The following is a 22,902-nucleotide window of genomic DNA, read 5'->3' as shown; positions in this document are numbered from 1 at the left end:
TCAGTAATACCAAAGAGAAGCAATTAGCCCTTCTGAAGACAAGATACAGAGACAAGAAACCTGGATAAATGTCTGCCAGCAACTGCTACCTCCATGCATATATAATGTCCAGGTTTGCACCCAAATTTGTGCCATTTTCATTTTTTGATAACAGTTTGGGAAATATTTGGCATTAAGCCCTGGCCACCTTTCCCCAATCTTATGAATAGATCATAAGCCCTTCTTTTCCATCTATTCAGGTAAAATTACCCTTTGGGAGAATTTTCTGGAAGTTCTCCTTCCACTCAATTTAAAGTATATATATTTGGGCATGTTTTCCATGCTTACAACAAAAGTCAGAAAAAAGTTTATGGAGTTATCAAAACAAGAACTAACGGTGAAGGTAGGGAAAAATTGTGAAGTAAATACCAGATGAGAAACTCATTCTAGAGCAGGGGTCCCCAAACTTTTTACACAAGGGGCCAGTTCACTGTCCCTCAGACCATTGGAGGGCCGGACTATAAAAAAAAGTATGAACAAATCCCTATGCACACTGCACATATCTTATTTTAAAGTGAAAAAACAAAACGGGAACAAATACAATATTTAAAATAAAGAACAAGTAAATTTAAATCAACAAACTGACCAGTATTTCAATGGGAACTAGAGGCCTGTTTCTGGCAAATGAGATGGTCAATGTGCTCCTCTCACTAACCACCAATGAAAGAGGTGCCCCTTCCGGAAGTGCGGCGGGGCCGGATAAATGGCCTCAGGGGGCCTCATGCGGCCCGCGGGCCATAGTTTGGGGACCCCTGTTCTAGAGGGTTCTTAAAAGATGATGAATTTAATAGTTCCCTGTCCTTACCAGAGGAATGTTCTTATTTCTGTGTAAAGAAACTTTCTCCTGAACCAAATAAACAAGATGTGCAATCCAATATGAACCTTGTAGCCCTGGCCGGTTGGCTCAGTGGTAGAGCGTCGGCCTAGCGTGCGGAGGACCCGGGTTCGATTCCCAGCCAGGGCACATAGGAGAAGCGCCCATTTGCTTCTCCACCCCTCCGCCGTGCCTTCCTCTCTGTCTCTCCCTTCCCCTCCCGCAGCCAAGGCTCCATTGGAGCAAAGATGGCCCGGGCGCTGGGGATGGCTCTGTGGCCTCTGCCCCAGGCGCTGGAGTGGCTCTGGTCGCAACATGGCGATGCCCAGGATGGGCAGAGCATCGCCCCCTGGTGGGCAGAGCGTGGCCCCATGGTGGGCGTGCCGGGTGGATCCCGGTCGGGCGCATGCGGGAGTCTGTCTGACTGTCTCTCCCTGTTTCCAGCTTCAGAAAAATGCAAAAAAAAATAAATAAATAAAATAAATAAAAAATCTACTTAAATTTCTAGAAGCGTACCCCAACTACCGAAAACAATTTTTTCTGGAAATGTCAACTCTGGTCAGAGGAGGAAAGAGCACTTTCTCTTTATTGCATTCTGTTCTGCTTGACTTTATGACAAGACAATTTAACTTTTTCAATTGGTGTTGGCTTTATTGCCACTCTTTGTGTAGCCTACCTGGCCAAGCATTCCCCAGACTGAAGCTGTTCGTTCTCTGCATTGTGACCTGATACCTTGTTCCACATCCTCTAGCTGGCCTAGCAATAGGCTCAGCAGACCAGCAGGCGAAATCATAACATAGTTTGTGAACAACCCTAATGTGACAAATCCTCTGGAGAAGCCTGCCATTCAAAGTAGGCTAAGATATAAGATATGTTTCTAACCACGTGGAACAGGATATGCTTCTTAAAACAGTCTTGAAAATGCAGACAGCCTGACCAGGTGGTGGTGCAATGGATAGAGCATCGGACTGGGATGCGGAGGACCCAAGTTTGAGATCTCAAGGTGACCAGCTTGAGCGCAGGCTCATCTGGCTTGAGAAAAAAAAATAATAAAAAGAGCTCACCAGCTTGGACCCAAGGTTGCTGCTTGAGCAAGGGGTTACTCGGTCTGCTGAAGGCCCGCAGTCAAGGCACATATGAGAAAGCAATCAATGAACAACTAAGGACTAAGGTGTCGCAACGAAAAACTGATGATTGATGCTTCTCATCTCTCTTCATTCCTGTCTGTCTGTCCCTATCTATCCCTCTCTCTGAATCTCTCTGTCTCTCTGTCCCTGTAAAAAAAAAAAAAAAAAAAAAAGAAAGAAAATGCAGACAGACCTTGTCCACACAGAGGTAAGAGATATGAAAATACTGGACAATCGTCTTTGTGCTTGAGACAATAATACTATGAATTTCAAATTCTCTCTTAGAGAGAAGACGCCTGGGACAATCCTTGAACACTGAAGGAGAAACTTCCCATGAAAGTCTAATCTTGCCCATCTTTATTATCTCCTCTAAACTGGTGGTATGCCACAGTAGAGAAACCTAAGGTGAGGAGTCAATGACAGCTAGGCTTACAACCCAAATTCACCATAACCAGCCGTGCAACCGTGGGCAAGTTTCTTAACCTCTCTGAGCTCCAATTACTCATCTGAAAAACAGGGAATAAAAACATCTACCTCCATCTAACTGCTGTAAGTAAGTGAAGAGCCTGGTACAGAGCCTGCAGATAGTGTGCTCCCTCGGGTGCTGCTGTGTTGACAGGCAGGGCTCGCAGCTTATTTGCCCTCCACAGTGTCAGCCACACTGTGGGTCATTGGCTTATGTTTGCTGGTGACAAAGGGGACACAGAGTTGGTTGTGGATTCTGGAGTTGTGCTGCCTGGGTTCAAATCTTGACTCCAACATTTCTTAGTGGATGACCTTGGTCACATTTACGATTTCTCTCTGCTTTGGTTTAGTTTCCCTTCCTTTGCAAATAGAGCAGAAAACCGGCCTCACACTGTAAAATGTTAGCTTGCCTGCCACTGAGCACAAAATGATAATACAAATGATTCTATTACCTTGCATTATTAAAAGGGCAGGTCCGGGAGTCAAGCAGAATCATTCCCCAAACTGAAAATTTTAAACTAATCATAAAACATAGATGTCATTTTTTTTAGAAGTAGAAGGTCTCAATAATGCAGGCACTCAGAGGAACTTTCTGAGAAGAAGCAATGCTGGAGTAGGAGTGCTGCTCTCTTAAGTTTCCTGTGTTTCTTTATTGTGTGGAAAAGTCAAAGCGGTTGTCATTTCAGCAACCTTTCAGCAGCCTGACTGGGGAACTCACATTTGCAAGTCAAATGTGCTGATTTGCTTCTCCAAACAGCAGCAAAGGAGCTTAAAGACTTGTGACAGGGAAGAAGCCCCACAGGAAGCAATGGCCAATCACAAGTAATATAATTGTGAGACCCAGAGGTCCCCAAACTGATGACAAAAGTAACAACACCTGAGCACACAAGCTTTTTTTTATCCGTTGCATTTCTTGGAGGAATTTCCTCACATCCAAGGACCATTTTCCTCAAGGAAACACCGTGATTTCCAATTTCTGAGAGCGGCAGAGTGCTCTGCAGGCTGCAGTCAGGTGGCCTGGGTGCTATGCCCTGCCCAGACTTCCTCCAGAGGCATGGAAGCATGGAGGGATGGAGGGATGGGGGGATGGAGGGATGGAGGGATGAAGGGATAGGGGGATGGAGGGATGGGGGATGGAGGGATGGAGGGATGGAGAGATGAAGGGATAGGGGGATCGAGGGATGGGGGATGGAGGGATGGAGGGATGAAGGGATAGGGGGATGGAGGGATGGAGGGATGGAGGGATGGAGGGATGGGGGGATGGAGGGATGGGGGGATGGAGGGATGGAGGGATGGAGGGATGGAGGGATGGAGGGATGGAGGGATGGAGGGATGAAGGGATAGGGGGATGGAGGGATGGAGGGATGAAGGGATGGAGGGATAGGGGAATGGAAGGATGGAGGGATGGAGGAATGGAGGGATGGAGGGATGGAGGGATAGGGGGATGGAGGGATAGGGAGATGGAGGGATGGGAGGATGGAGGGATGGAGGGATGGAGGGATGAAGGGATAGGGGGATGGAGGGATGGGGGATGGAGGGATGGAGGAATGGAGGGATGGAGGGATGGGGGATGGAGGGATGGAGGGATGGGGGATGGAGGGATGGAGGGATGGAGGGATGGAGGGATGGGGATGGAGGGATGGAGGGATGGGGGGATGGAGGGATGGAGGGATGGGGGATGGAGGGATGGAGGGATGGAGGGATGGAGGGAAAGGGGGATGGAGGGATGGGGGATGGAAGGATGGAGGGATGGAGGGATGAAGGGATAGGGGGATGGAGGGATGGGGGATGGAGGGATGGAGGGATGGGGGATGGAGGGATGGAGTGATGGAGGGATGGAGGATGGAGGGATGGAGGGATGAAGGGATAGGGGGATGGAGGGATGGGGGATGGAGGGATGGAGGGATGGGGGGATGGGGGGATGGAGTGATGGGGGGATGGAGGGATGGAGGGATGAAGGGATAGGGGGATGGAGGGATGGGGGATGGAGGGATAGAGGGATGGGGGGATGGAGGGATGGAGGGATGGAGGGATAGGGGGATGGAGGGATGGGAGATGGAGGGATGGAGGGATGGGGGGATAGAGGGATGGAGGGATGAAGGGATGGGGGATGGAGGGATGGGGGATGGAGGGATGGGGGATGGAGGGATGGGGGATGGAGGGATGGAGGGATGGGGGGATGGAGGGATGGGGGGATAGAGGGATGGGGGGATGAAGGGATGGGGGATGGAGGGATGAGGGATGGAGGGATAGGGGGATGGAGGGATGGGGGATGGAGGGATGGAGGGATGGGGGGATGGAGGGATGGAGGGATGGGGGGATGGAGGGATAGAGGGATGAAGGGATAGGGGGATGGAGGGATGGGGGATGGAGGGATGGGGGGATGGGGGGATGGAGGGATGGGGATGGAGGGATGGAGGGATGAAGGGATAGGGGGATGGAGGGATGGGGGATGGAGGGATAGAGGGATGGGGGGATGGAGGGATGGAGGGATGAAGGGATAGGGGGATGGAGGGATGGGAGATGGAGGGATGGAGGGATGGGGGGATAGAGGGATGGAGGGATGAAGGGATGGGGGATGGAGGGATGGGGGATGGAGGGATGGGGGATGGAGGGATGGGGGTATAGAGGGATGGGGAGATGAAGGGATGTTGGATGGAGGGATGAGGGATGGAGGGATGGGGGATGGAGGGGTGGGGGGATGGGGGGATGGAGGGATGGAGGAATGGGGTATGGAGGGATGGAGGGATGGGGGATGGAAGGATGGGGTATGGAGGGATGGAGGGATGGGGGATGGAGGGATGGAGGGATGGGGGTATGGAGGGGTGGAGGGATGGGGGATGGAGGGATGGAGGGATGAAGGGATAGGGGGATGGAGGGATGGGGGATGGAGGGATAGAGGGATGGGGGGATGGAGGGATGGAGGGATGAAGGGATAGGGGGATGGAGGGATGGGAGATGGAGGGATGGAGGGATGGGGGGATAGAGGGATGGAGGGATGAAGGGATGGGGGATGGAGGGATGGGGGATGGAGGGATGGGGGGATAGAGGGATGGGGGGATGAAGGGATGGGGGATGGAGGGATGAGGGATGGAGGGATGGGGGATGGAGGGGTGGGGGAATGGGGGGATGGAGGGATGGAGGAATGGGGTATGGAGGGATGGAGGGATGGGGGATGGAGGGATGGAGGAATGGGGGATGGAGGGATGGAGGGATGGGGGATGGAAGGATGGGGTATGGAGGGATGGAGGGATGGGGGATGGAGGGATGGAGGGATGGGGGTATGGAGGGGTGGAGGGATGGGGGATGGAGGGATGGAGGGATGGGGGATGGAGGGATGGAGCGATGGGGGATGGAAGGATGGAGGGATGGAGGGATGAAGGGATAGGGGGATGGAGGGATTGAGGAATGGAGGGATGAAGGGATGGGGGATAGAGGGATGGGGGATGGAGGGATGGAGGGATGGGGGGATGGAGGGATGGAGGGATGAAGGAATAGGGGATGGAGGGATGGGAGATGGAGGGATGGAGGGATAGGGGATGGAGGGATGGGGGATGGAGGGATGGAGGGATGGGGGGATGGAGAGATGGGGGGATAGAGGGATGGGGGATGAAGGAATGGGGGATGGAGGGATGAGGGATGGAGGGATGGGGGATGGAGGAGTAGGGGGATGGGGGGATGGAGGGATGGAGGGATGGGGTATGGAGGGATGGAGGGATGGGGGATGGAGGGATGGAGGAATGGGGGATGGAGGGATGGAGGGGGGATGGAGGTATGGGGGGATGGAGGGATGGAGGGATGGGGGATGGAGGGGTGGGGGAATGGGGGGATGGAGGGATGGAGGAATGGGGTATGGAGGGATGGAGGGATGGGGGATGGAGGGATGGAGGAATGGGGGATGGAGGGATGGAGGGATGGGGGATGGAAGGATGGGGTATGGAGGGATGGAGGGATGGGGATGGAGGGATGGAGGGATGGGGGTATGGAGGGGTGGAGGGATGGGGGATGGAGGGATGGAGGGATGGGGGATGGAGGGATGGAGCGATGGGGGATGGAAGGATGGAGGGATGGAGGGATGAAGGGATAGGGGGATGGAGGGATTGAGGAATGGAGGGATGAAGGGATGGGGGATAGAGGGATGGGGGATGGAGGGATGGAGGGATGGGGGGATGGAGGGATGGAGGGATGAAGGAATAGGGGATGGAGGGATGGGAGATGGAGGGATGGAGGGATAGGGGATGGAGGGATGGGGGATGGAGGGATGGAGGGATGGGGTATGGAGGGATGGAGGGATGGGGGATGGAGGGATGGAGGAATGGGGATGGAGGGATGGAGGATGGGGGATGGGGATGGAGGGATGGAGGGATGGGGGATGGAGGGATGGAGGGATGGGGGTATGGAGGGATGGAGGGATGGGGGATGGAGGGATGGAGGGATGGGGGATGGAGGGATGGAGGGATGGGGGATGGAAGGATGGAGGGATGGAGGGATGAAGGATAGGGGGATGGAGGAATGGGGGATGGAGGGATGAAGGGATAGGGGGATGGAGGGATGGAGGGATGAAGGGATAGGGGAATGGAGGGATGGGGGATGGAGGGATTGAGGGATGGAGGGATGAAGGGATAGGGGGATGGAGGGATGGGGGATGGGGGATGGAGGTATGGGGGGATGGAGGGATGGAGGGATGAAGGAATAGGGGGATGGAGGGATGGGAGATGGAGGGATGGAGGGATGGGGGGATAGAGGGATGGAGGGATGAAGGGATAGGGGGATGGAGGGATGGGGGGATGGAGGGATGGAGGGATGGGGGGATGGAGGGATGGGGGGATGGAGGGATAGGGGGATGGAGGATGGGGTGGGGTGGGGGGATGGGGGATAGAAGGATGGGGAATGGGGGGATGGGGTGGGGGATAAGGGGTGGGTGGATGAGGGGATAGGGGGATGGAGGATGGGGTGGGGGTGAGGGGATGGGGGATGGAGGGATGAAGGGATGAAGGGATGGGGGATGGAGGATGGGAGGATGGAGGGATGGAGGGATCCGGGGATGGAGGGGCTAAAGGATCCCACCATGAAGAAACAGCACTGCTACTCAGGCATGTTGGAGGGTCATCACAAGACACATATGTGTGGCCAGCATGTGATCAGAGCCACCTCGTGATATTCTTGTTTAAAGCCTGTGCCTCAGTGAAAGTTTGGTTTACACCTGCCATGAACACTCCCAACTACTACTAATAGAGAGATATTGTAAGCCTGCCAACTCTGCAGTGTAACCAACACACTTGAACATTTGGAGTGCCTCACAGGTTCCATGTGCTTACAGTATGATGTCTAATCTCTCTGGCAGGGCACTAAGATTATTATCTTTATTTCTAGAAAAGCCCATTGGGGTGCAGAAAGATTAATAACATGCAAAGGTCACCTAGTCAGAAATAGCTGAGGCAGGGCAGCTGGACTCTGCAGCCCCAGGTGCCTTAGTTAGCCCACAGGGTCTTCTCACTGCCTCCACTCACTACTAGCCTGCACGGCATACCTGCTCACTCGCAGGTTGCAGAGGGCCCCTGGGCCACAGAGATGCACAGACACAAGCCAAGCTGTGACCTGGAAGGGCCCAGTCCCCTCCGTCACCATTTACTGTTTCTTCCTCATTAGTCTCCCAGGACACAGGTGAGAGTGTCCCCTACTCCTGACGCACAGTCACTGAGATCTGTTTGCCTTGTTAGCTGTTGTCATGCAACATATGATCCCAACTGCGGGGGTGAGTGTCATAAGGTCACATGGTTTGGGATAAGAAGTAGGCTTCGGTAGGAAATGGGAAAATTAAAGATGTCAAGAGTCAATAAGGGAAGACATGGAATGAGCCTTTGCTTCAAGAAATAAGGACAAATAAATAGGATAAATGTCAGCAGGTTTCATAAAGAAAATAGGAAAACCAAATGTTTTAGAGGATGGGATTTCCAAGAGCTTGTTAAATAATACAAGTTATTAAATTCAGTGCCCCTTCACCTCAACTCTATGCCCTATAAGTGCTCTTAATCACCTATTTTTACCAATAGAACCATGAATAAAGAATTCACTCTGTGGGAAACACTTCAGCCAGACTGAGGAGATAGGCCTGCCTCTGCTCACCATGAGTTCCAACCTCCTGTATGACTCAGAGCACCGAGGTTCACCAAACCACACTCTATTTGCCAGAAGTAAACCTCTTTTACTCACTTTTATGCTGGCCTCACTTTCCGGGGATTATCCTCTGTACTTTTGCTATTCAGCCATGCTTTTCTATCTTGTTCGAAGGCATTTTTTTCAATGCCCATCACAACCCACTACATGATTTTATAACTCACTCTTTGAAAAAAAAAAAAAAACGCATCTGTTGTAAAAGTTCCAGGAAAGAAAGGACTTGTTACTCTTGTTCTCTGTCACATGTCCTGCATTAGGAGGCATGCATGTATTGAATAATTGAATGAAAACCACATTATTTTCTCTTAAACTTTAAAAGTCCAGCAAGAAGGAAAATTTTACCACTGTGTGGGGCAGAGTTGGGCTTTGAGAGCTAATTCTTTTTCTTTATCTATCACACTGAAAATGAAGAAATAAAAGTTTATTTCAGCTTCCTACTCCCCATATCTTTCGATTTGCCCACTTCCCAAAGAATTTGGGGAAAAGAATTAGGATATTTAATCTTAACCCATCTCAGAACAAAAGTATATGAATCAAGTGTCCACTTTCTTGGGGTACCATATAAAACATAAAACAAAGTAAGACTTCCAAGTAAAGCTATTGTGGGTACTCATCTGCCCAGGCTGGTTAAGATGTGGTCAGGTGATGAAACAGAGAGTATACGCTATGACTTCTCTAGGGGCTCTGGTTCTATGAGCTTCTCTAACACAGCTCCTGCATGCCTTTGACTAAGTGGCTTCTTATATTCTTAGTTTTCCCTGAATTATGATCTTGGGACACAGATTGGCCATGGACAGGGATTGTGACAGTGAGCCTAAATTTTGAAAACTCATCACTAGATGGCAGCCCACATTTGTCAAGTCGCTCAGGGAACTAACTCTTCTGAGTTCTTAATTCATTTCTAACTAATAAAATGACATTCTATTTTTTTTAGTGGTTGGGCCTGTAATAAACAACACTGAATCCTGAAGCAGATAAACAAGAATCCTGTGAAAGTCCAGTGTGCAAAATACGATCTCCACCTATGACCTGTCCAAGAAACAGTTCTCTGTAAGCCATGGTTATCAAATTTCATTCTTGTGCATACTTCTAAGACTAAAAGCAGAAGGGTGCATAAAAACAAAAGAGTACATAAAAGTCAGTTCAGAGTTAGCCCGTTCAGGGTTCCATGATATTTCTAAGGCTGAGTTTGTGCTTTTCCTTGACAACAGCAAGAAGTCAAGGTTTCAACTAGGTCACAATATGACGTTTGGGTTATTGTTTCTGTTGTGTTTTCTCCTCCTCTACCTCCTCCTCCCCACTGGCTTTTCCAGAATGGAGACTTTTAAATGCATGAGGCAAGTCTTAAGACCTGATTCTCTAGTGATCAACCAGATATGGCTTCTTTCATTTATTTGGTGCTAAGAATAATGCTCATCAAATACTCACCCAGCCAAAACTACTGATTACTCTTTGCAGGAAACTAAACAACCTCCAAGCTAAAAGTAGGAATACCTAACAACCAATGAGCACCTACTGCATGTCTGGCACTGTGTCAAAACCCTGCATGCATGTTTCATCCTACAAGAAAACTTTGAAAAAAGTACTATTTCATCACCCCCAGTGTGTGACAAAAACTTATGAAGAGACTTATTGACATGACTTTGCCCATTAACAGGACTAGGAAGTGGTCATCAGAATCCAAATGCAGGTCTAAATAACTCTTACAAGACAACACCAAACCTAGACTCAACCTGCCATACAAACAACACACCCAAACACACAGACATAATAAGAAGACACAGAAGTGCAATCCAAATGAAACCACAAGTGAAATCTCCAGAAAAGGAACTGATTGATATGGAAATAACCAAACTGCCAGAAGCAGAGTTTAGAATAATGATTGTTAAGATGCTTAGCAATCTTAAACAAGAATAGATGGTCAATACAAACACCTAAATAAAGAGATAGCAAGTATAAAAAAGGATATTAAAATATTAAAAAAGAAAAAATATATTAAAAAAGAAACAGTCAAAGGAAACAAATACAGTATCAGAAATAAAGACCACAATGTAAAGAATTAAAAGCAGGATGGATGAAGCTGAAAATCGAATCAGCAAGTTGGAAGACAAGATGAACAAAGGCATGAAAACAGAGCAGAAAAGAGAAAAGAGACTCAAAAAGTCTGAGGAAACTCTTAGAGAGCTCTGTGACAACATGAAGAGAAATAACATCTGCATCATAGAGGTTCCTGAAAAAGAAGAGAAAGAACAAGGGATAGAGACTTTGTTCAATCATATCATAGCTGAAAACTTCCCTAAATTGATGCAAAGAAGGGTCTCACAAGTACAAGAAGCACAGAAAACTCCATTAAAGAGAAACCCAAAAAGACCTACACCAAGACACATCATAATTAAAATACCAAAGCTAAGCGATAAAAAGAAAATATTAAAAGCTGCTAGAGAAAAGAAGGCTATCACCTAAAAGCTGCTAGAGAAAAGAAGGCTATCGCCTACTAAGGAGCCCCCATAAGGATTACATTCGACTTCTCAACAGAAACACTTGAGGCCAGAAGGGAATGACAAGAAATATTCAAAGTAATGCAGAACAAGAGCCTACAACCAAGACTACTTGATCCAGCAAGGCTATCATTTAAAAGTGAAGGAGAAATAAAAAGCTTTACAGACAAAAAAACTCAAGGAATTCATTACAACCAAACCAATGCTGCAGGAAATGTTAAGGGGACTGTTGTAAACAGATCAAAGTGGGAAAAGAATATAGCAAAACAGGAATATAGCTTTAAAGAATAAAACAGCAATAAACAACTACATATCAATAATAACCTTAAATGTAAATGAATTAAATGATCCAATCAAAAGACATAGGATACCTGCATAGATAAGAAAACAGGACCTGCACATGCACATAGACTGAAGGTAAAAGAATGGAAAAAATATTTCATGCAAATAGAAATGAAAAAAAAGCTGAGGTAGCAATACCTATATTAGACAAAATGGACTTTAAAACAAAGACTATAGTAGAGATAGTAGAGATAAAGAAGATCACTACATAATGATAAAGGGAGCAATCCAACAGGAAGATATAACTATTATAAATATCTACACACCTAATATAGGAGCACCTAAATATATAAAGCAGACTTTGAAGGATATAAAGGGCAAGATCAACAGCAATACTATAATAGTAGGAGATCTCAATACCTCACTAACATCACTAGATAGATCCTCAAGAAAGAAAATTAACAAAGAAACAGCAGACTTAAAGGACACACTAGATCAACTTGATTTAATAGATATCTTTAGAACCTTTCACCCTAAGGCAGCAGAATATACATTCTTTTCAAGTGCTCATGGTACATTCTCTAGGATAGACCACATGTTAGGGCACAAAAGTGGTCTCAACAAATTTAAGAAGATTGAAATCATATCAAGCACTTTCTCTGATCACAATGGCATTAAACTAGAAATCAACCACAACAGAAAAACTGAAAAATAATCAAACACATGGAAACTAAGTAGAATGTTATTAAATGACAAATGGGTTAACAATGAAATTAAAGAAGAAATAAATAAAATTTCTAGAAACAAATAATAATGAGCAAACAACAACTCAAAATTTATGGGACACAGCAAAAGCAGTACTGAGAGGGAAGTTCATAGCACCACAGGCATTTCTTAAGAAGCTTGAAAAAAGCTCAAATAAACAACATAATCCTTCATCTAAAAAAAACTAGAAAAAGAACAGCAAGTAAGAACCAGAGGTAGTAGAAGGAAGGAAATAATAAAGATCAGAGCACAAATAAATGACATAAAAGCTAAAGAAACAATACAGAGGATCAATGAAACCAAAAGCTGGTTATTTGAAAGGGTAAACAAGATTGATGAACCTTTAACCAGACACACCAAGAAAAGAAGAGAGAGGATTCAAATAAAAAAAAATTAGAAATGAGAGTGGAGAAATAACAACTGACACAACAGAAATACAAAATATTATAAGAAAATACTATAAAGAACTGTATGCCAAAAAATTAAACAACCTAGGTGAAATGGACCAATACCTTGAAACATCATCTTCCAAACAATCAATCTGGAAGAATCAGAAAACCTAAACAGACCTATTACAACAAAAGAGATCGAAACAGTTATCAAAAAGCTCCCAAAAAACAAAACTGCTGTGCCCGATGGCTTCACTGGTGAACTCTACCAAACATTCAAAGAAGAACTAACTCCTATCCTTCTCAAGCTATTTCAAAAAAATTCAAGAGGAAGGAAGACTTCCAAGTTCCTTTTATGAGGTGAGCATAATTCTAATTTCAAAACCAGGCAAAGACAACACAAAGAAAGAAAATTATAGGCCAATATTCCTGATGAATTTAGATGCTAAAATCCTCAACAAAATATTAGCAAACCAGACCCAGGAATACATGAAAAAAATCATACATCATGATCAAGTGGGATTTATTCTGGGGAGGCAAGGCTGGTACAACATTCGTAAATCAATTAATGTGATTCACCACATAAACCAAAGGAAGAAGAAAAACCACATGATAATTTTAATAGATGCATAAAAAGCATTTGATAAAATCCAGCACCCATTCATGATAAAAAAAAAAAAACCTCTTATTAAAGTGGGAATACAGGGAACGTATTTCAACATGATAAAGTCCATCTATGACAAACCCACAGCCAACATCATACTCAATGGACAAAAATTAAAAGCAATTCCTCTAAAATCAGGAACAAGGCAGGGGTGTCCCCTTTCATCACTCTTATTCAACATAGTCCTGGAAGTCCTAGCCACAGCAATCAGACAAGAAGAAGAAATAAAAGGCATCCAAATTGGAAAAGAAGAAGTAAAACTATCATTATTTGCAGATGATATAATACTGTATATAGAACACCCTAAAGTCTCACTCAAAAAACTACTGGACTTAATAAATGAATTCAGCAAGATGGCAGGATATAAAATTAATCACAGAAATCAGAGGCATTTTTATACACCATCAATGAACTGTCAGAAAGAGAAATTAAGGAAACAATCCCCTTCACTATAGCAACAACAAAAAAAATAATGTACCTAGGAGTAAATTTAACTAAGGAGGTAAGACTTTTACTCAGAAAATTATAAAACATTGATTAAAAAAAAAAAATCAAGGAAGATACAAACAAGTGGAGGCATATACCGTGCTCATGGTTAGGAGAATAAACATCATTAAAATGTCTATATTAGCCCTGGCCGGTTGGCTCAGCGGTAGAGCGTCGGCCTAGCGTGCGGAGGACCCGGGTTCGATTCCCGGCCAGGGCACATAGGAGAAGCGCCCATTTGCTTCTCCACCCCTCCGCCGCGCCTTCCTCTCTGTCTCTCTCTTCCCCTCCCGCAGCCAAGGCTCCATTGGAGCAAAGATGGCCCGGGCGCTGGGGATGGCTGTGTGGCCTCTGTCCCAGGCGCTAGAGTGGCTCTGGTCGCAACATGGCGACACCCAGGAGGGTCGCAACATGGCGACGCCCAGGATGGGCAGAGCATCGCCCCCTGGTGGGCAGAGCGTCGCCCCCTGGTGGGCGTGCCGGGTGGATCCCGGTCGGGCGCATGCGGGAGTCTGTCTGACTGTCTCTCCCTGTTTCTAGCTTCAGAAAAATGCAAAAAAAAAAAAAAAAAAATGTCTATATTACCCAAAGCAATTTATAAATTCAATGCAATACCAATTAAAATACCAATGACATACTTCAAAGATATAGAACACATATTCCAAAAATTTATATGGAATCAAAAAAAGAACACGAATAGCCTCAGCAATCTTGAAAAAAAATTATAAAGTGAGAGGTACTACACTTCCTGATATCAAGTTATATTATAAGGCCATTGTACTCAAAACAGCCTGGTACTGGCATAAGAACAGGCACATAGGTCAATGGAACAGAACAGAGAACCCAGAAATAAACCCACAGCTCTATGGAAAACTGATATTTGACAAAATAGGTAAGGAAATACAATGGAGTAAAGACAGCCTCTTTAACAAATGGTGTTGGGAAAATTGGACAGCTACCTGCAAAAAAAATGAAACTAGACAACCAACTTACACCATGCACAAAAATAAACTCAAAATGGATAAAGGACTTAAATGTAAATCGTGAAACCATAAGTATCCTAAAAGAAAACTTAGGCAGTAAGCTCACCGACATCTATCGCAGCAATATCTTTGCTGAATTATCTCCACAGGCAAATGAAATAAAAGACAGGATAAACAAATGGGACTATATCAAACTAAAAAGCTTTTGCACAGCTAAGACAATATGAACAGAATAAAAATACAAACCACACAATGGGAGAACATTTTTGACAATACATCTGATAAGAGATTAATAACCAAAATTTATAAAGAACTTGTAAAACTCAAAACCAGGAAGACAAACAATCCAATCCAAAAATGGGCAAAAGAAATGAATAGACACTTCTCCAAAGAGGACATACAGATGGCCAATAGGCATATGAAAAAATGTTCAACATCACTAATGATTAGAGAAATGCAAATTAAAACCACAATGAGATACCACCTCACACCAGTCAGAATGGCACTCATTAACAAGACATCACACAATAGGTGCTGGTGAGGATGTGGAGAAAGGGGAACCCTCCTGCACTGCTGGTGGGAATGCAGACTGGTGCAGCCACTGTGGAAAAACAGTATGGAGATTTCTCAAAAAATTAGAAATTGAACTGCCCTTTGACTCAGCCATCCCACTTATAGGAATATATCCCAAGGACACCATATCACTGACTAAAAAAAAGAAATGCACCCCCATGTTTATGGCAGCATTGTTCACAATAGCAAAGATCTGGAAACAGCCCAAGTGTCTGTCAGTGGACGAGTGGATTTAAAAGCTGTGATACATATATATAATGGAATACTATGGGGCTATGAAAGAAAATGAAATATTACCTTTTGCAACAATATGGAGGGACCTGGAAACTATTATATTGAGTGAAATAAGCCAGGCAGAGAAAGAAAAATATCATATGATCTCACTCATTTGAGGAATCCAAGGAATAATGAGAACTGAGGAACAGAATTGAGACAGAGGAGAGATCAAAGGGACCAGAGGAAAAGAGGACAGAGGGAAAGGGGATGATAGGATGGGATATATCTGAAGTGAAGGGGGGAGGGTGCTGTAGGGAGGGAAGGGAAGGGAGATGTTGAGGGGAATAGGGGGTAGGGGGAGGCATTCAAGGTGACCCTAGAATCTATGTAAACACAATTAATAAAAAAGAGAAAATAAATAAATAAATAACTGTTACATTATGTCACTCCCACAGACCAATAAACTTCTAAGAAAAAAATGTTAAAACTCTTCATGGAATTTTCCTGCAACACCACAAGCCGGTTGACAAGGGCTAGCAAAGTTGATATTGGAGCTTTTCAACAGTCTTCTTAATAGAAGACCATATGTCACCTTGGATAAGCTGTTGCCAACAGAGCTGAAAGATGAAATGTTTACCGTTGGCCATGAAACCCCTTACACATGTATGTGGTTCACCTTGAGCCATGTTATCTGATGTGGAAAGCTGGATTTCAGTAATATATAAACCATATCTTTTGCTCCATAAGACGCACTTTTTACTCCCCAAAAGTGGAGGGGAAAATGCCCGTGCATCTTACGGAGCAAATGTTCATTTTTTTTTAGCTGCTGCGGGGCACTGTGCCAGTAAACATATGTAGAATGAGCGTCAGCTGGAGTGTAATCATACCCGCCAGGGCAGCATGTGGAACCCTGACATCTGCTGAGTGATCTCCTGGTTCCAGTTCCCACAGGTGCATGCAGCACAGGAGGAAAGGCAGCGACGGTGTGTGGGTGCGTTCATCTGGCATCATGAGGGCAGACGTGAGAGGTGAGCTGCAGCGGTGGAGGGCTGCACTGCAGCTGCTGAGCTCTGTGTGAAGTGCTGATGTCACTTGTTGCCAGGATAATAGTATTTCATTGGCTGGCTGGCTGGCAGATATGGGAGGGGCCAAGGGTGCTAGAGAGCTTCTGAAAAAATCTGTCCTATTAGTGCTTGACCAGTTTAGAGCACATATCGAGAAACCACAAAACAAGCTTTAAAGAGGTGAGGACTCATCTAACTGTAATTCCTGGAGGTCGTACCAGCCAGTTGCAACCTCTCAACATTTCCATCAACAAACCGTTTATAGTCTTTATGCGAGAAGAGTGGAACAAATGATAAGCATGATCTGACACCAACTGGAGAATGAAGAGTTTGTGAATGAGTGAAAACATCATGGCAGTCAGTGAAGAATGAAACCATGGTACAGTCATTCAAAAAATGTGACATTAGCAATGCCTTAGATGGCACTGAAGATGGTATCATATATGAAAATAGCAAAGAAAATGATACCAGTGATTGTGAGCAACTGTGCTTCTTAAATTCTGACACTAGTGATGATGAGTTCTGGGGTTCCCGGACAACTAGAAGAGTACTTGAACATTAAAGTCTCTTCTCATTTGTTAATAACAGTGCTAATGGTTGTTAATACTGCTGTTGAGTTTACATTGTTGAAATATTATTGTGGTATATAGTGTGTCTGTAAAGTCATGGTGCAATTTTGACCGGTCACAGGAAAGCAACAAAAGACAATAGAAATGTGAAATCTATACCAAATAAAAGGAAAACCCTCCCACTTTCTGTAGGATGATGTGGCAGCATGTGCGCATGCACAGATGATGACATAACACCGTGTATACAGCAGAGCAGCCCACGGCCATGCCAGTCGAGATGTGGATGGTACAGAGGAAAGTTCAGTGTGTTCTGTGGCTCACTAAATTTGAATCTGTGACCAAAGTGCAACATGAATATTGGAGCGTTTATAATGAAGAGCCACCACATAGGAATAACATTACTTGGTGGGATAAGCAGTTGAAGGAAACTGGCAGTTTGGTGGAGAAACCCCGTTCTGGTAGGCCATCAGTCAGTGATGAGTCTGTAAAGGCTATATGGGATAGCTATCTAAGGAGCCCTAAAAACATCTGTGCGTGAGCCCACATTGAACTGCACTGAATAAGTATGAAACTGGGAGAGTTTTCCTTTTATTTGGTGCAGATTTCACATTTCTATCGTCTTTTGTTGCTTTCCTGTGACCGGTCAAAAGTGCACCATGACTTTACGGACACACTATAATACATAACATATAGCCTTATGTTTATATTTATTACATGTAGCATATTTATACTTTTAAAAATATTTCCCCTCACTCTTCATTTGGTTCTCACAACATGGCGGTAAGGTAGCAAGGGAGGTGTCATTAGCCCTCTACGGTACACAGATAACAGCTCTGTGTGGGGCTGGCGTCATCTGTGTGCAGCAGAGTGTAGTCACACGGGGCTCCACTCTGAGGTCTCAGAACTTGAGGTTTAATCCACTTAATAAATTAATTTCAGGTAATTAAATTTTTTTCTAATTTTATCTTTGAACTTGTGCTTTCTCAATGAAGTCTGACAGGGCAACAAGACATGTACCAGGGTTTGGAGGTCTGTCCTCACCCAGAGTCCTGCTCCCAGGGCCTCATTGCCTCCAAGTTCTTGACCACCTGCTCCCTGCTGCGACTGCCCTCGGCTACTGCTGCCCTCCACCACCCGTGGGGACCTGGGCACGTGCATGGGCACACATATCATGCATCAGATTGTACGGTGGGGGGCCCCCAGAGTCTTTGAGGGTTTGTACTCACCCTGCATATATGCCTACACCCAAAGAAGTAAAACATTAAAAAGGAAGTTAAAAACACTATGATAGATTGAGAAAGAGACTGCAAAAGAAGAAGCACTCTATTACCTGCCCTTAGAACAAGAGGCCCTTGTTTTCATTTTGCACCAGGCCCTGCAAATTAGCTACCCTACCCTGGTTCTGAGATGTCCAATGTTCCAAAAGCAAGGCAGAGCCACGATGGACCACGGTCAGCCATAGTGGGCTACGATGGGGCTACGGACTGCTGGCCTGACACCCTTTCAGTGCATCAGGCCAGGAAAGACCCACTGTCTTATGAGGGAATTCATTCAGCTTCCCTTAAGTAACAGTCTCTCTGCGGGCATTTAAACACCAGATTCTGACTGTGCGAATGTGTCTGTACACACTTAGAATGAAGGCTTTCCAAGACAGGCATCTTTGTTTGTTTTGGCCACTGCTGTATTTCAAATGGTTACAACAGTGTCTGGCACATAGTTGGTACTCAAAAAATAGTTTTTGAATAAGTGAATGAAGTACTGATTAAAAATCCATCTAGTGAGATGTGCTCTCCAGAGGACTTGTTTTTTATCTTCTCCTTTGGTTCCTCTCAGAACCAGGCACAAAGCTGAGCACTCAGAGGCATCAGATTCATTCCCAGATCAACTGGGTATCTGATTGAACAGGCAAAGTCAGCAAACCATTTTTGTATCCAGCAAGTCTCATTCACTGTGTCTTCACACAAGTTTCTGCACATGTGGTGGCTGCCAAGGACCCCGATGATGACATAGGCATTGCACAAACTCTCTGATGAATGACTACACCAGAGCGACCAGGGAGAAACCTCTTCCTCAGGAAAGGACATGATGACCTGGCTCTTCCCTCAGCCTCTGTCTGGCCAAGTTCCTATTTTTCTCAGGTAGAGGATGGGGCCAGGCGTACCCAGCCAGCCATGAGGCCCCAGAGAAAAGCGCCAGGCAGAAGAGCAGGAAGGCAGGAAGTTGCTGTGGTGAGTGCAGCAGCTCTGCTCTGCAGGGTTTCACAGTTTTCACGGAACCTGGACTCAGCTCTTGTAAGGGCTGACCATGGAACCACAGACACTTGCATCTTTTGCCCAGGTTACCTGAAACATCTTTGCCCAGGAGCCAATGACGCACACACGGAATTTCAGCAAGAATGCCTGGCAAGTGACTCACCTGTCCAACTGCTCATTAAATATTTTATTTCTTTAGAAATACATTCAGCTACATAGAACTGTCAGAATAAAGCCTTAAGTATGCCACACCCAACTTCATGCAGATATAGATTACCCCATGTTTGGAAAATGAGGTCATCTACCCTGGAAAAGATTTTTTTTTAAGAATTTACTTATTCAATTTTCAGAGGAGAGAGAGAGAAGGAGGAGCGAGAAGCATCAACTCCCATATATGCCTTGACTGGGCAAGCCCAGGGTTTCGAATCGGTGACCTCAGTGTTCCATATCAATTCTTTACCCCACTGTGCCACCATAGGTCAGGCTTTTTTTTTTTAATATTTGTTTATTTTGGTGGGGGGGAGGTAGGGAAGAGGGTTGATTTTTTTTTTTTTTTTTTTGACAGAGAGAGAGTCAGAGAGAGGGATAGATAGGGACAGACAGAAAGGAAGGGAGAAAGATGAGAAGAATCAATTCTTCATTGTGGCACTTTGGTTGTTCATTGATTGCTTTCTCATATGTGCCTTGACCAGGGGGCTACCGCAGACTGAGTAACTCATTGCTCAAGCCAATGACCTTGGGCTCAAGCTGGTGAGCTTTGCTCAGTCAAACTGGTGACCTCGGGGTTTCAAACCTGGGTCCTCCGTGTCTCAGTCCAATACTATATCCACTGTGCCACCACCTGGTCTAGAAAAGAGATGTTAAAGAGACATGTTACTGTCATGTTGGTAACTAAAATTTTAATTGTTTTTGTAATCAGAACATTTGTCAATCAACTGTTCTCCATATTCACAGAGGGAAAAACAGAAGGAAATATGTAGATGAACATTTTTGCAGAGACTGAATAGATCAAGAGGGAACTTTTTAATGTAAAGATGAGTAATTTGTGAAGCAGGTTTTCAAGAACAATGATAAACCTTCTTCTCTAGAGAGACAAGATAAGGTACTTATTTATTCATTCAACAAACATTATAATAAGCCCCTAACATGTGCACCGCACTGAGCTGAGTGCTAGAGCAGACATAAAAGAAAATGCAAAATAGGAGCCAATAAGAAATATAGAATTTACATGTGACAGAGAAAAGCGGCAATCACTTACATACTCATTTGAAATACTTAAGTGCCTGCCACAGAAAACGTACCATATCAGATTTGAGAGACATTTATACAATGGAATAGAAATTCTGCTTCTAGAATTAGGTAGGTCCTCTATAAAACACAAAAATTTTACCTAAAATTTAATATTTAATATTTTAAATGAGAGGGTAAGTTTGTCAGAAAGGAAGCTCCCACAAGAACAAATTAGAAGCACAAATTGAAGAGGCAAGCCAAGCCTAGTGCTGTGATGGGTCCAGAAACATCAGCCACCCTCAGGGGACCTAATCTCTGTTTGAACAGCCTTGTTCAGGAACATAGGAGCCTTGTGCACCATTTTGAAAAGGAGTCATGTCAGTGAAGAACCCTCACAACCTGAACCCAACACACATACTTACAGATATACACACACAGCCCCAGGAAAAGGCTAGGTCCTCAAAAAAGGATGACGTGAGAAAAAAGTTCTACCTCACAGAAGCATAGAAGGAAGAACAAGTTTATTTTTGCTTTTGTTGTGGGAGAAGATTTTAAAATTCTCTCTTGAGTATTCATGGTGACTGATGGTCCTCATGTCAGGGGTCCTCACGACCTATGGAGTCATGAGTGTAGACTTTTGCTTTAAAGTGGACGTGGTTTGACAATGTCTTCAATGACAGAAAGAAGCAAATGTAGATTCTTTCTGAAAATAAGGACACTCAAGTCAATTGAGCCTTAAATAATTCCCATAGTAAAATGACAAATAGCATAAGCTCACGTTAAAAAAATTATAAAACACATAAGGAAATAGAACAGCATGAGCAAAAATGAGCAGAAAGAAAACAACAATAAGAGCATCACCAACTGCACTTCAACATTGCAGGTAGATAAAATATAATTACTATAATAAAAATAATTGAAGAGTAAAAAGTGATTAAACACAATAAAAGAGTGAATTAGTGAAATGGAAGACCATTTTAAGTAAGTTATCTAAAACTTACCATACAGAGACAAAAAAAGAAAAATATTAACAAAAGACTAAGTGACATAGTAAAGTCAGAGGGTTTAATATACAGTGACTCAGGGTTTAGAAGAAAAAAATAAAGCAGAGGGAGGTCATACTGAAAAAGGTACGTCAGAATTTCCAGAATTGGTATAATATATTCAATACATCCAACAAATCTCAAGCAGAATAATTTTTAAATGCATATCTATGGAAACAATATTGCAAACTCTAAAATGACAGAAACTAAAATATCTTAACAGAATCCAGACAGACAAGATATATTAACTTCAAAGGAATGAAAATAAAATGAATAGCTACTTCTCAACAGCAAAAGTGGAAGTCAGAAACTATAAATGTATATCTTCAATATTAATGCTATGAGAAATAGAATAGCAACCTGGAATGCCTGCCTCGTGAAATATCTTTTTTAAAAAGGATAAAACAAAGACTTTTCAGATAAAAACAAAACAAAACAACACCTGAGAATGATTACCATCAACAGATTCCCAAAAGAGCTCTTAGGAAACAGACTTTAAGAAAAAGGGTATGATCACAGAGAGAAGGTCTGAGACACAAAGAGGTTTGGTGTGTAAATAATCACTTGGGAAAATCTGAAAAAGACTTTGTGAACCAATGTAATATTTAATATATGAAGTTAAACGTGACTCAACATATACAATATCATGTAAACTGGGATTAAGAGGTTGGTGTTAAATCATTCTAAGTTTTTTTTAATGGAAGGAGAATAAAGTTTATTAATTAACTGTAAGTATTATAAAGTCTTCATATTAAATTATTAAGGCAACCAATAAAAGAACAGATAACTTACCAATGGAGGGGTAAAAAGTACATAAATGAAAAAAAATGTCCTAATTCTTATCGTTAAATCTCAAAAACAAATCTTTTGCCAAACCAAATTAACACCATAAAAGTTAACTTACATAAAGTTTTAAAAAAAAAGGTAAAACTAACATAATACACTTACTGTTTAGGGATACATAAAACGTTGGTAAGAATATAAAGAAAGACAGAAGAGATGAACAAAATCAGGATCCTCACTGGCTCTGGGGAAGAAATGTGAAAGATATCCGTCAATGTTTATTTCTTAACATGTATGCCCTTTTACTAGTTTTAGTTTAAGAAGTATTATTTTTACTATCTAAAATGTGTAACAGGCATTGTAGAGACTGTTCTAAAATTTGATGTGTGTTTATACTGCAATTAGTTTGCCACTTCTGAGAAACACCACACTAAAAACTCAGTGACTTTAAAAAAAAAGAATCATTTATAACCAGTCATGCAT

The sequence above is a fragment of the Saccopteryx bilineata genome, chromosome 5 (genome assembly GCF_036850765.1).
Source record: "Saccopteryx bilineata isolate mSacBil1 chromosome 5, mSacBil1_pri_phased_curated, whole genome shotgun sequence".
NCBI lineage: Eukaryota > Metazoa > Chordata > Mammalia > Chiroptera > Emballonuridae > Saccopteryx > Saccopteryx bilineata.
This window is presented reverse-complemented; position numbering follows the sequence as displayed.